The sequence below is a fragment of the Syngnathoides biaculeatus genome, chromosome 15, assembly GCF_019802595.1.
Source record: "Syngnathoides biaculeatus isolate LvHL_M chromosome 15, ASM1980259v1, whole genome shotgun sequence".
In the NCBI taxonomy this organism is placed as follows: Eukaryota; Metazoa; Chordata; class Actinopteri; order Syngnathiformes; family Syngnathidae; genus Syngnathoides; species Syngnathoides biaculeatus.
In genome coordinates, this window is record NC_084654.1 from 20,388,747 (window position 1) to 20,404,417 (window position 15,671).

At 40.9% G+C, this 15,671-nt stretch overlaps 1 protein-coding gene across 3 annotated transcripts in view; it reads left to right on the top strand.

Annotated features, from left to right (window-relative positions):
- The window catches only part of col10a1a (collagen, type X, alpha 1a), a 33,875-nt gene that overhangs the window by 12,599 nt on the left and 5,605 nt on the right, over positions 1-15,671 (top strand). The window lies entirely within an intron of this gene.

The following is a 15,671-nucleotide window of genomic DNA, read 5'->3' on the forward strand; positions in this document are numbered from 1 at the left end:
GTCTGGGCATCGACCGCAAAGCAAACTTGTATTAGACTCTTCCTTGACCACAGCACCTCAGACTTCCACATTTGGAGAGCCTGTTTGGAAATCCACAAATAGCAGCTTCAGAAAAACGACTCAAAGGGAGGAGGGGAGCAAATCTGCGGAAACTCTTCTTTAGAGTCTCAAATCAATTAACCCTTAAAAACTGTTAATTTTTTTTTTTTATGCACACATAGTATGTTGCGCGCGAGGAATATCCTCATAAAATTTGTCTGCATCCAATTACAACTTGCAGATCTTGTCAATAAATGGATGGTTATTTATTTCATTTATGTATTTTTTTTTTATACTTTATTACTTGCCTTGGTGTACTTGTTTTTGTTACAGATGCAGCTCTGATGCCATTGTCAAGGCACCCTCTGACCTCTAGCATTCATGATCACTCGTGTGCTGTTTAAAGGTCAATTGTTATGCCTAGAAACATTCTAAAATCGATATTGTAATGAAAAATATGTATAACATTATTTACTTCAATGTCCACACGAAAAAATAAATATCAGCGGAGAGCGCGTCAACCGTGCGCAAAGTGGCGGAAGTCTCATTCGACATCCAAGTGGTAGCCATATTGCCTGCGTTTCGAGCCATATTTAGATGATATGCGGATCGTTTCTAACTAACAACAGACTCCCGGACGGTATGTATGAGCCAGCCCGGCCGAAGGCGTGCCCCCTCGTCCGAAGCCATGCTCAGCGCCGATGGGTACATCGACACTCATCCTTTGTACCTGGACAATCCATTTTTCGCGACGAATCGGGTGTTTTTGATAAGTTCGAACAATATCCAGCAATACAACGAGCCGTCATTTTGGTTAACACGAAGGAAAAAAACGAGCTACCTTCCAGCAGGTAAAACTAGTATAAACGAGACCGCTTGAGTGGGCGTCTGCTACTAACATCACTTGCTTCTTCTCAAAAACAAATCCCTCGAGAGGATTTTCATGGCGGCAGTGACAAAAAGCCATATACGTCAAAATCATGTTGTGTGGTAAAAAAAAAAAACGGATGGGTCCATTCCGGCTGCCTTTTTTTCCATTAATAACATACTAAAAATCATGCATTTCATGACAGTGGCACCTCTCTTAGTGGCATAGCCAGGATTGAAATACCAACGGAATTTTTCCATGGGCGGTTAAGACCAATTGAGAATTCCCCCTTCAGAGACCGACAGGTGCATGTTTCTTTGGGAACCAGTATTAAGGTGGCAGAAATCCAAACAGTTTTGGGGAATGTTTCAAGCTCAGTCTTGAAAACCGTTACCACTGTCCCATAAAAAATACACGGCTTTCTTGCATCTAGTTTCACAAATCCCAGATTCCCGCTTTCACCTCCCTTTGCCTGGATCTAACTCGCACCGGTAAATCTAAAATGCATTTTTCGCAGACGCTGGTTCAATTAGACCCTGAACAACTTCACCATATACAAACTTTGTAGCAAAAAAGGTAAAGGCGATTTTCATTGTAGTTAAATGTCAAAAACAGGTCAAGTTTGACCCAAGCAGTATGCAAGGGTTAAGAGGGCTAATGCCTTTCGGGACGCGTCCATTATGGAGATTATAAAAGGGAAATTAGAGGCAAAGAAGGTCAGCGGCCTGTCTTACTGTAGAAAGCTCTTCCAATAAGCCATCATTGTCCTTTACTCATTGCCGAACCCGCCGCATTACTGTTATTATTGTTTCGAGGAGGGAGAGTCTTAAATGCGGAGTCGCCCCGGTTTGTCCAGGTCCGACGTCGTGGTCACTGCACCCAAATTACAGAGCACAATGGCTTTGTGTCGTTTGTCCGCCATGAGAAACACGCGGCAAAGTCTTTAGTTCATCTTCTGGGAATTTTTTTTTTTTTTTTTTTTTTTTTTGATGACATGCCTGCAGACCACCAGCAAGTGTTTATTATCACAGCAGACCACCGAGAGTGATGTGAACATGCATTTATAGTTAATCGGTCCGCATCGTGTTTAGTGAAGCAAAGGCCTCTGTGTTTCCTTGTCAGTTTAACGAACTTATAAATTAGTGATAATCATCTTCGTGGGCCAACTTTGTTCAAGCATAAGATATCATATATTGAATATTTTATAAAATGTATGTAGATTAGATTATGTATTGAAACATCACAAAAACACTTTACAGTAGTAGCACCATTATAACATCTTGATGCAACTGATATTTGAACACAAATGGTGGAGCATTACATGTATACAGGCTGTGTAACAATATTCACAGGCATATATTGTTTATCCACATGTTCAACAAAAAAATGTACTTTATTTGTGTTTATAAGGGCACTTTACATAATGACAATGACATTTAATATAAGGGCCTCATCGGTGCCCCTACTCGCTTACAGAGATGCAATCCCTTCATTTGTTGTTGTTTTCTCATTTGCCTCTGGCTTGTTTTAAAAAGTGTCCCCCGCCCTAAGTAATGTTTCATTTTTCCACACGTCGGTTTATTGTCCACTGTATTTTTAAATTTGCACTTATAATTTACACTTGGCAGAGTCTGTCTCATCTCTTCCTCAAACAGTTGATTTTAGCATGTGAGTCCCCCCCCCCCCACACACCACATTTATTTGGTCAAAAAAGGGTGGTCAAAACAAATCGGTCTCCCGAGTAAGAGTTGAAAACATCGGTAGAGACATGCATGCTCTGTCACAGAGCTGTCCCGCAGTGCCAAGGGTTCACATTACTGACACTACCCTGCATGTTTTGTTTTTTTTTTAATCCAAACTGCCAGCTTCTGCTGTAAATATCAAGCCTGGCTTCGCAGACATCTACCAAAAACCCAAACCAGAAGGAACGAACCTCCTCTTCCTGTGTCCTCATCCCGGTTTATTCTGGGACGTTCTTGGATAAGCAACAAAAAAACTAATGAAAAAATGAAGCTTGAAAAAAAAAAAAAAAGCAGAAGAAGAGCCTCTTGCAATTTGGTCAAGTAGTTTAGGGAATCTTGGCCGATACATAATTAATGGGAAAAAATAGAGCTGTGAGAAGGTACAACATGTTTTGGGTCCAGGCACCTCTGTTTGCTTTTCGGTGACGTGCAGCCAAGGTCTACTGTGCCTCCCGCCGCAAAAAGTCAGTAAATAAGTTTAGCACACCTCTGTGTTGCAGTGCTTCATTCACAAAGTATCTCCTACGTTTGGGGGCAGTGACTGAGTTCAAATCCAAATAAGCAAATATAACTAAGGCTGTTTTTACAATTTTTCCCCCCTTCCAGCTTGTTTTACAACCTGGGCAAAGTCCTGAGAAACTGGAATTTGAAAGGTTGAAAATATGTATATACGGAGATTTTATAATAATAACAATAATGGATGTTATTTAAGAGATTTGTTTCTAAATACATTCTATATGTTTGAAGATAATTGCTGAAATGCTCTAAGTCTGTAAAACTATTAAAAACTCCATTGTGGTGTTATAGCGTTCAACAATTTCAGTTTTCCACATTTTTGGGGACGTGGCTGAAACGGGCGCTATTAACGCACTTTGGCTAAGACATGAGATGCTCTCCCTCACTTTATAAGAACTTGAGCTGCTTCGTTTCACATTTACAGCATTAAATTAGTTATTACTACTAGGGGCGGCACGGTGGATCAGATGGGAAGCGTTGGCCTCACAGTTCTGAGGTCCCAGGTTTGATTCCGGAGCCGTTTGTGTGGAGTTTGCATGTTCTCCCCGTGCCTGTGTGGGTTTCCTCCGGACACTCCTGTTTCCTCCCACATCCCAAAAACATGCAACATTAATTGGACGCTCTAAATTGCCCCTAGGTGTGATTGTGAGTGCGGCTGTTTGTCTCTATGTGCCCTGCGATTGGCTGGCAACCAGTTCAGGGTGTACCCTGCCTCCTGCCCGTTGACAGCTGGGATAGGTTTTAGGGTGCCCCCGCGGCCCTTGTGAGGATCAGTGGCAAAGAAAATGGATGGATGGATTATGACTAGGCCCATTTCCACCACTACACTGTGCAGTTAGCTATTAAAATATGCTTACCCACCGGAAATGCATCTTCGCTGGATGGAACAATTTACAGAACAGCTCAGTGACATTGTTTATATTTCCAAGTGTTGTGTTTTGTGTTATTCAGGGTATTGTAAAATGTTGGAATGTCAAGTATTGTGGATATATATCCAGCAGAAAGCATGTGGTCAAGTTTCTGTCATGAGGTAACGTGAGCCGCAGGCTGCAAAGCGTGTGCCGCCGTATTTGATAAAGGGACACCATGGTCAAGCCTCCAGAAATATGTTAGCGCGCGAGCTATTTGGTAGCTAGCATCTCTCATCTCAGCATGCCCGACGCACGACAAGTTCTTGGGATATATTCCAGCTACTGGAGGCATTAATAGTAGTCAGATTCTTAGATCTGTAACGACAAGATCAATGATATGCTGATGTCTTTTCACGCGATCGACCAAAATTGCCTCGCGATCGTGGCACATTGAGCACATGGCTGTTTTACATGGACATGTTGCATGAAACCAATGCACTCATTGGTTATCTTGTCAGTGAGTCAGACATGGACGAGTTAGTCAGTCAGCAAAGATACTAAATTTCCACAAAACCAGCTACGGGAGATTGACCCTCAATTAGTCAGTTACTTCCCTCGCTAAATTAGTCATTCGGTGATTTAGACAAACAGACACAGAACGGATTAAATGGATTCAATCCGTGAATCAAGGTATTGCTCTATTATGTAATGAATCTTACCGGAATACCGTTGCCTTTTCTATTTTAAGCTATGTTCTTATTGAATTATAGTACACAGCTCACATCAGGCCCTTCTGGAACCCACATACTGTATCTCAAGCCCAAGGGGGGTATGTATTGTAGACTGAGAAGACTGATGACGTGTGATTTATGATCGAGATTTTACAGTGCCCAACGTATAGCTAACATTTATTTTGAGGCAGCCACGATCCCCAAATTTAGAGCCTGTAGCCAACAACGCTTATATTGTCTTTCCGCAAATCTTTGCGGTGCAGCGTTAATTCGAGAGGTGAGAGGAGTGACTGCAGATCCCACGCATAATGTACCAACAGTATTGTTGCATAAATAGACAACTATTGTTATAGAAATCCATTGGGCATATGATTCCTATGCACTTTGTTTGTGTTTCTGGGCCTTTGTTCTGAAACGGGTATTTTATTTCTCATATATGTTTGTTTGACACAACCCGGTTACATTTACACAGACACTCGAAAAACATATTCTAAAAATATTGCTGGGGAAAAAAAATTCCCTTTTTTAACTTAAATTAGGGCACCTATTTTATTTCAGTACTAATAATACCTGAATAAAAGGGACAGACCCCATTAGGGCTGAAAACTGAAAAAAGACGAGAGTGGACTTCTCTTTGGACAACCCATAATCAGACGAATTATCTTAATATAATTTCTGCTGAGTCACGTAGCTCACTTTTTTCCTTCCAGCATATGCTAAAAACTGTTTTGGTAACATCCAGGTATATGACACATCATCAAAGCTTAAATACAACCATTACAAATATGTATGCAATGACATTTTGTCAATGACAAGAATCAACAAAACAGCACTGAGCTGATTATGAAATTACATTATCTATATTTAGGTCATCGAGAGGGAGGAAGAGAAAAAAGGCATTTTCCAGAGAGCTTTTTCTTATGTCAAATAATATCATCATTTATCTTCACGTTTCATACAGATCTTACATTGAGTTTCAGGACGATTATAATTTACACAACAAGTGCATGTGTTTGTATTTTGCGCACGGATTAGTCTTTATTTCATGAGTCCGAAAATGTCTTCCAATTCTGGAATGTCACATAAATCAAGTGGGCGTAAGACGCTGACACTAACGCATCGTTGGCGTTCGAGGCCTTTGTGGAGAAACGGCTGATGGTGCCTGACAGTCAAAACATGAAATTTGATGTTGAGGATTTGTCATTATCCATAAATACAAGACACCGCCACGACCCACACTTAAGCACTGAAATCCCATTGAGGCTATTTTCGCTTCGCTTTGAAATGATCACACAAAAAAGCAGATACCTTCTGGCGTCTGTTTTGACAAGGAATTTTCTGGCGTTTAGTTGAATATGTACGAGTAACCACCGATTGAAGACAAAGACTTTGTAAGGATCAGACGGGTATAATTAAAAGAAGTGTCTTTGTAAGTCCTGCCACGCCCTGCTAGGAATATCTATAACACACCGCAATGTCAGTGGAACCAAATCCTGTAAAGAGATTTCTTTAAAACAACTGATTAAAAAAATACAACTCACCGTTACACTAATTATAGTTACTGTAAGCAGTGCGCATCATTCTCTGTAACAAAACACTCACTCTCGTCTTGTGTTCCATCGAATTATCAGCTTTTAAGACGGGACATTGTTGACAGGCTCTAGAGATTCAAGCATTTTTCTGTTTCTCGGTTTCAATTTAAGTTGAGCTTTTATTGGATTTGCGGCTGAACCTACTCCTGGTCTTACTTTTGACAAAATATTTCCACTCGTAACAACCATACCGCCGTATACACTGACGTCAGTATCGTAACGTTTCAGCGCAGAAAAGGGTTTTTATCAAACAACTTCAAGGACGAGTAAGAATTTCCCATGAATTATTAGGTTTAAAATTTGGGTACAGGAGATCGACTGACGGATCTGTGCAGCGTCTGCAGTGATGCGGACTTTGTATCAGTCCGTTGTGGTGAAGAGGGAGCTAAGTCGAAAGGTCAAACTCTCAATTTACCAGTCGATCTACGTTCCTACCCTCACCTATGAGCATGAGCTGTGGGTCGTGACCGAAAGAACAAGTTCCCCGATACAAGCGGTCGAAATGAGTTTCCTCCACAGGGTGTCCGGGCTCTGCCTTAGAGATTAGGGTGAGAAGCTCGGTCATCCGGGAGGGGCTCAGTGTCGAGCCGCTACTCCTCCGCATTGAGAGGAGCCAGGTGGGGTGGCTGGGGCAACTGATTCGGATGCCTCCTGGACACCTCCCTGGTGAGGTGTTCCGAGCATGTCCCAGCGGAAAGAGACCCCGAGGCCGACCCAGGGTACGCTGGAGAGACTATGTCGCTCGGCTGCCTTGGGAATGCCTCAGGATCCCTCCGGAAGAGCTGGAAGAACTGGCTAGGGAAAGGGAAGTCTGGGTATCCCTGCTGAAGCTATTTCCCCCGTGACCTGACCCAGAAAAGAAGTAGATAATGGAAGGATGGATGGTCCAGGAGTTTCACTGGGCGCTGCCGCCCTTGTTCCTCGTTCCAAGGCAACACCGGTATGAATATTTTAAGACTAGTGGTGATTGGGGTAGCCGAAGCTAGCAAGGCTAACTGCTATTTCCGTCCACTAGCATCTTATTTTTGTATTCTTGGCATGGAGTAGTAAAGTTGACTCGGTGACTAGTAAGGACAGACAGCCATGGCCAAGTGGTTAGCCCATTTGAAGCCATTGACCACGGAATATCCACTTAGGACATCCCCTTGGATTAATGGCTGCGGTGTCCTTGAGCCAGACACCAATACCTTGTACTGCTTCCCTGCCACTAAAAATTGCCTCCTGTTCTAGTGTACACGACGCCACTAACGGTGTAGCCTGTTTGCTGTGTTTGTTACTGTGATGGAATTAAAGCAGAAAACAAATTTCGCCAATCTGCATGTGTACTGACAAGAAAGATGATTCTTCTAGTCGAATATTCGGTTCAACCCAGAGGCAGCGCTCTGATTTTGGCATACTGGCAGGATGCAGTCGCATTCCTTCAGAAGCTATGTGGAAGTCCAAAGCAAGACATGTCAGTGGGAAATCTGGCAGAGGTGTTCAAGTGGAGCGAGATGGGCCGCAGCATAGGCGTCCGATCTTTACCATCAAATCCCTTCTGGGAGTAATCCAGGAAAAGAACACTCCCTTCTGTTGCTCTTTTTTTGCACACATCCACAGACATGTTTTAAGTATAATATGCATTCAAGCGCCCTGTATTTTTAGTTAAATGAGTCTCTGGCTACTGCAAATCTGATATTTTCTTGCCTAAGCAGCTGAGTCAGACGGTTTCCGAAATAAACTTGGCGCAGCGCGAGCATGGCAGCAAAACTTATCATCGCGGTGGCGATAAGCTCGTATTCGACTCACTTGACTGGCAAGCGTCGTCTGGCGTCATGCAGCTTTATTTTCATCAGATTTGGACTTTTTCATCCGCTCTTCGAGAGGGGGAAGAATGCTCGCACGGAAATACAGCTAAGAGTTTCCAAAGCGTAACCAGCGTGTTTCTCAGTGAATCTGTTAGCTAGCAAGCCGGTTGGCGAGTTAGTCCATTCGCAAAAGGAATTTGAACCTTTCCCCAAACACAAGACAAAAATGTTCACTTTCCACAAAACAAGAGAGCTCGCTAGATAGCTTGGTGCGTGGTTTGGATTGGTTGAAATCACAAATTTTTCCTACCAATATCCATTAAACTTTCTACAAAACCTGCGAACTTGCTAGATGTTGCTCGATAAGTTACCCCAAAACTGACGCAACCAATTTCCGCTGACCTCTATGAAACTTTCACAAAACCCAGCTAGCTCGTCAGTTAACTTTTTTCAGCGAAAACGGCAAGTCCAATTATTGACATTTTCCTCGATACTCTCTATATCTACCTAGTTCCATTTTTTTAAATCTGGAACACAGTGATTATTATTCTAGTTTGTTAGAGAATTATACTTGTCACTTTTTTTTTTTTATTTCGAGTGGATGATTTTGGAAAATGTTCTTATTATAGCGATCAAATCCCTATATTAGCAACACCGCCTGCTTTTGTAAACTACCCCCGCTCACACAATTTGTTAGTGAATGCGGTGCATGTCAGCAAAGAGGAGCGCTGAACTAAATAAGCCGCTAAAAACTGATTTTTTTAAAACTTGCATGTATTTTCATCAGATTTTGACTTTTCTATTCTTCCATGAAGAAGGGAAAAATGCTGGCACGGAATCAAAACTGAGAGTTTTCCACGCTCCTTTCTCAAGTGTGACCTCCCACACATCACCACCTAGCACCGCCGCCGCCATTTTTAATGCCCTTTTAACACTTCCGCCCCCATTCGGGTCTGCACTTGTGTCAAGGGGCCTGTAATTTCTCGAGGGCCCCCGTCAAGTTTGCCATTCATAAAGTCTAAAGTAGCTTTTAGCGGTCCGTGGAGTTTATTGAAACATTAAATTTGTGACGGCGCGTGTATCTTTAGCCGTAGCCCGGCTCACGTGATTAGGTTTGGTCGGCTCGCTGACATCAACCGACAATTATGTGTGCCTCCTGGGTGTGGGTTGAGCCTCGGTCAGAGCGGCGACAAGAAACCAGAAGCATCCATTTCTGTGCACTGGAGCGCACCAAAACAGGGCCAAAAGGCGAGAGAGCCTTTCCTCTTTAGAAGCTGTTATCTCTCCGCAGCGCTTCATATCGCCACACACTGTGCCCTAGTTGCAAACTCCCAAGTGGCTTTTTGACTTTGTGCTTCTGATGGTGTAAGGTAGTTGGAATGGGAGGGGGAAAAAAAGACAATAGATTTTTTTTTCAAATCTACATTAAAGGGAAAATATGCAGTTTTCATAGTACGAGCAGCATTTAATTAGTTTGTGTGTATATATATTATTTTTTGTTATCAAAGTAGAGTCATAAATGACAGAGGGATGATTTTTTTTCAAAACACCATTATCGTAATATTCTCCTGAGACAGTTTTAACACGCTTACACACTATCACATGCATGTACGTATATAAACTTTAATCTTTAGAAAACCGCAAATTGTACCCTTAAACTTTCCACAAAATCAGTTTAGTTCCCAAAAAAATCAATGTACGATGGGATATTGACATGAGTTTAATTTATTCGTGACGATGAGCATAACTAAAAAAAAAAAATCTATCTCAAAACAACTTTCTTCATTGATATGAATGCAAAGCCCATTAACCCTTTCCTTACGTAAATACAATGTATGAATATGATTTTATTTTTTAAATAAGAGAAATACCACTCTGTTCTACTCTATGAAAAGATACACTAATAACCAATTAAATAACATTTTCTGCATCAAAATTTTGAACTGTAATTCAGTGGACAAGTTGCAGGAATATTAGTCTTTTGTTATATATTGGATAAAGAATATATGGCTGTGAATATCGTTATATGCTCTCTGTGTATGTTTTGTTTAAATATCACTCGTTTTAAGGTACTGCAGTATCGTTGCTAGTTCCATTAGCTTGTCTATCGCGTTTCGCAGCGGGTGTCAAGTCATTTACTTAGTTGCCAATATTAAACTTTTAATTATTAACTCTACAAGTGTATAATTTTGGCTTTGTTAATTGTGTAAGGTTTAATAGCAACCTACATTTGAAAAATGACTTAGTCAGTTAGTATTATTCACTGCACATGTGATCTTTTCGATAGATAGATGGATGGCTGGATGGATGGATGGATGGATGGATGGATGGATGGATGGATGGATGGATAGATAGATAGATAGATAGATAGATAGATAGATAGATAGATAGATAGATAGATAGATAGATGATAGATAGATAGATAGATAGATAGATATAGATAGATAGATAGATATAGATAGATAGATAGATAGATAGATAGATAGATAGATAGATGATAGATAGATAGATGATAGATAGATAGATAGATAGATAGATAGCGTATTGTAAAGTGCAAGTTCTCAAGACTATGTTTCGCCACAAAGTGATGTCATTTGAAGCTGCAGGTTCGGGCGTGTTTCCGATTTGCTGATGCCACAAAACATGTAGCTGGACGCAGCACGGACATTGTTGTACAAGTACAAGCCCCGGTCTTCGCTTTGAACCTGGTCACTCGTGGCTCTTCACAACGAAGACCACATCAGAAGAGCTGTGGTGCTGTAATGACCTGCGCAGAGTGAGCCTCGTGCTGTATGCTGGCTACTTTTTTTTTTAGGAACCACCTTGTTTGCTCGGAAAAATAAATGCGGCCGGCGGTAAAAACAAGGTTGGATATTTAATTCTAGTCATCCAAAGTTGACTCGGGTTCCACATTTCAGCATGAAAGTCCCTTTGCAGACGGAGCCTGCAGATGTAGATGCATGTTTTTGTTTTTCGAGCTTAAAAAACTGTTTGGAGGCCTAAAAACGGACGACTTCCATCGCCATGTTTGAGCGCATAAATAAACACGCAGGGAGGATTTTTTTTTTTTAAATCATTATTCGGTTCCTCGCTCCAACCTTTGCTGCTCTGTCATTTCAACTATTCCAAAATAGTACGTATAAAAATTGGTGGCTACAGAAAAAAAAAAAACGTGGTGGTTAATGACCGTTAGGGCCAAACTAAAGTTCAGCTTAGTGCCTATAAAGCAGAAGAACTTAATATACGGGATACGCTTAAAGGTTCGTAAGTCATTTATTTAGGGAATAAACAAAACTGAACGACGTAACCAATTTTTACAAAGCAAAGCAAATTTATTTGTATAGCGCATTTCATATAAGAGGTAACGCAACATGCTTTCCATGATTAAAAGCATTTGAAAACAAAGAGATAAAACATTTAAAGTGGGATAGAAATAATAAAAATGACAAAATATATATTTTAAAAGATTGAAAACAGCAAACAGTGCAGGTAATATGATTAAAAAGTGGATATACTCTAAAACGCTTGAGAAAAAAAGAAACGTTTTCAACCTGGATTTAAAAAGATTCACACTTGGGGCTGACCTCACCTCTGTTGGCAACTTATTCCATTTGTGTGCAGCATAATAGCTAAATGCTGCTTCACCATGTTTGCGTTGGACTCTGCGCTCCACTATTTGACCCGAGTCAGTCGATCTCAGAGCTCTCCTGGGTTTGTGTTCCGTAAGCATTTCTTTCATGTATTCAGGACCGAAGTCATTTAGTGATTTATAGACCAGTAGCAGAACTTTAAAATCTGTTCTAAAGCTGACTGGAAGCCAGTGCAAGGACTTTAGGATTGGAGTTATATGCTCTGACGGCTTTGTTTTGGTCGGAACGTTCGCTGCAGCATCCTGAATGAGTTGCAGCTGTTTAATACTCTTTTTTTTTTTTTTTTTTTTTTTTTGGGGGGGGGTCCAGTCAGAAGACCATTACAATAGTCAAGTCTACTTGAGATAAAAGCATGGATGAGCTTTCCCTGGTCTGCTTGACACATACAAGGCTTCACTCTAGATGTGTTCTTCAGATGGTAGAAGGCAGTTTTTTGTGATTGATTTTGATATGATTGTCAAAAGTCAGGTCGGAATCAATCAGAACACCAAGGTTTCTGGACTTGGTCTTTGGTTTTTAAAGATAGAGAGTCCACCAGGTGTTCACTAATAGCAATTCTCTTGTCTTTATTGCCAAAAACAGTTGTCTCAGTTTTGTTGTGATTTAGTTGAAGAAAATTTTGGCTGATCCAGTTATTGATCTGATTTAGACAGTGGCACAATACCTCCATTGAACCGTAGTCATCTGGAGACACTGCTAAATATAACTGTGTGTCATCTGCGTTGCTATGATAGTCAAGCTAGCTATGACAGTACAAAACTATTCACTGACCTAGCTAGCTTGCAAGTCAATTTGTTTAATTAGCTTATTATGTTGTTGTCCTTACTGATCGATTGGGCTTTTTATGAAATATCTGATTATTTATTTAGATTTGGGATGTTAGTTAGTTAGTTTCAAACGCATAAATGAGCATAGCTAGCTCAATAGCTTTCTCCAAGCCTAGCAAGCTAGCACACTTTTTAGTTGACTTACAAAACTTTCTATGAGTCTCGTCACCTCATTAGTTAGTTTGTTAGTTAACGGGGCGGCCAGAAAACGGTTCGAACACATCATCCATCCCGTTGATCCAAATCTTGCCGTGGCCACGTGACCCACGTCAGCAAGGTAGCACTTCAGCAAAATTGCGTATAACGTGCCCTCATTTACATAAACAAAACTGCTGCTGAATCTTTAATTAGGGCGCTGAAGAAAGATGGCTGTCATATAAATACATGCCATGTCAGGAGGCTTGAGAACAAGCGAGGACGTCGGGTGGGGGGGTAAACACTCTAAATAGATTAGCCATCTCGAGGAAAACTCTACACGCATCATTTATGGTCACTTGTGTGTTTTAGAACATGTGATTATTTGGGTGTGGGCATTTCCTATGCGGCGGCGCTCCAGAATGGAGAAATTACAGCTGGACTGTGTCAAAGCAGAGCGAGGCCAAGGTGGAGGATGAAGAAAGATAATACGGCGGGGAGGAAATACAACGCTGCAAAGCACCAGAAATGCGCCTGTAATTCTAGGCGTTTCCCCACCCCGCTAGCAGCCGCTACGCACCCAGAAAATATTCCAAAATAAAAATGGAAAGTTCACGTGCATCTGAAATGGAGAGAATGCACGATGGACAAAATCTCTGTTATGGCTCCTTTCATGTCAGATTATTCGTTCATTGTGCAAAATGACTTATTCAGTGTGTGTTAAAAGAAATGCATTTATTTTGCAGGGTCAGTGTGTGAAACTGATTTATTTTGTTAAACTGGGCGGCACGGTGGATCAGATGGAAAGTGTTGGCCTCACAGCTTTGAGGTTCCAGGTTCGTGTGGAGTTTGCATGTTCTCCCCGTGCCTGCGTGGGTTTTCTCCGGGCGCTCCGGTACCCCCCCCTCCTCCCCACATCCCATAAACATTCAACGTTAATTGGACCCTCTAAATCACGGATGTCAAACTCATTTTTGTCGCGAGCCACATTGTAGCCCTTTCTCTCAGAGGGCTGTTATGTGGCCACAATATCTCAACCTTATCATTTATGATGACGTTTTAAAATTTTGGTACGGATTTTAACAAGAATCATGCAAGTTGACACATGATTTGCCTTTGCGGGCCACATGGAATCAAGTGGCGGGCCGGATCTGGCCCCCGGGCCTTGACTTTCACACCTGTGCTCTAAATTGTCCCTAGGTGTGATTGTGAGTTGCGGATGTTTGTCTCTCTCTATGTGCCCTGCGATTGGCTGGCAACCAGTTGACAGCTGGGATAGGCTCCAGCACTCCCCGAGACCCTTGTGAGGATAAGCGGCAAAGAAAATGGATGGATGGATTGGTGTAAAACTGGTTTCTTTTGTGAACGAGGTGTGGGGAAAAAAAAAAAGATTCTCAAAAGAAACCAGACATAGTTTGTGTGACCTCTGTGTAAAAGTGGCTTAGGTGGCCAGGTCTCTGTCTAAAATGTCTTATTTTGACGTATAACTGGATTAACTTGTTAAGTCTGGGTATAAAAGTGGTCTATTTTGAGGGATCATTAAATAAAAACAGGTTTCTGTTCTGGGATATCTGTCAGTAGTGCTCAAAGGTGCGTTAAGGTCACACAACGCTCGTGATGCACCCTGCCGGAAGCCAATCCCCAACAGTGGGGTGAATGAGCAAAAAAAAAAAAAACCTCCCCCTTTGCACACTACTAGTTTCTATGTAAAAATGTGTTATTTTGCGGGCGGTCTCTGTACAAGTGTGCATAACTTGATTGTAATTTGAGTAAAACTGCCTGATTTTGCTGTGTAAAAGTGGTTTATTTTGTGGGGTGCCTGTGTAAAAGTGACATATTTTGTGAGGTCAGTGTCTAAACATTTTTGTTGTTGTTGTGGGGCCTTTGTCCAAAAGAGGCTTACTTTGCTCTTTTGAATTCATTTGCACTTTCAACTCATAGTATAATATTCAGTATCTCGCTACCCTGCCTCCCCTGTTTCTGCTGCCATCTACCGTTCAAAATAGTTACTACACCAAGAACCCAAGAAGCTCCTCGTTTAATTGCCTCTTTCCAAGGGGATAAACACGTGCACGCTTTAATAACAATAAAGTCAAACAGACGGGACTGTAGCATCCATTAAAAAAATGAGTGTTTATTATTATGTTATGACGCTTCAGCGTCCCGTCCTGTTTGTCCGACAGGCCTCGGTGAGTCCAGACAGTCAGAAAGGTTCATCACGTAAATGCTGCAGACGCTGTGCATACACTCCGTGCGGGATTTATGGGCAAATAAACGAGCTCGCTAACCAATTTGGACCTGTCTTTTCGAAATAGATTAGTGGCCGGTATTTTAAGACGTCGGCGTATTTGCGTAGCGGGAGGCGTCCCGTAAACATGAACTCCGGGGAATAGAATACATTTTGAATTGATCAAATACAAAAATTATCTAAGAAGAAAACGTGTCAATGAAAAAAAACAAGTTCCATTTTATTGAATTTTAAAGTCAAAGTCTGCCAAAAAAATGCATAAAAATATTTATTAAATTATTTGGTAGATGAAAATGTTGAAAAGTCAATTAATGCAAAAACTTAGTTAAATTGGATTTGAAAAAATAAAATAAATGGTGCTATGACTCTTTTCCCTAACTCTAACTTTTTATGCTATTCCTACAAAATAAAATAAAAGACAGCAAGCCACAACAAAAAGTTTTTTTTAAAAAAATCATATTAACTTACATGTTAAATAAATATAAAAATGTTATGAAATTCAAGTCTAATTTTTCAAATTAAAACAGAGTCACAACTTCTTTCCTGTCAGCAGTTTTTCTATGCTTTACTTATTCCGGAAAATTAAATACTAGTAAAATATAATTTACTCAAATCAAAAATAGAAAATATCAAAGTTTTTTTCAGCCAATAAGATGAAGTAGGATTTAATACAATTAAGTGGATA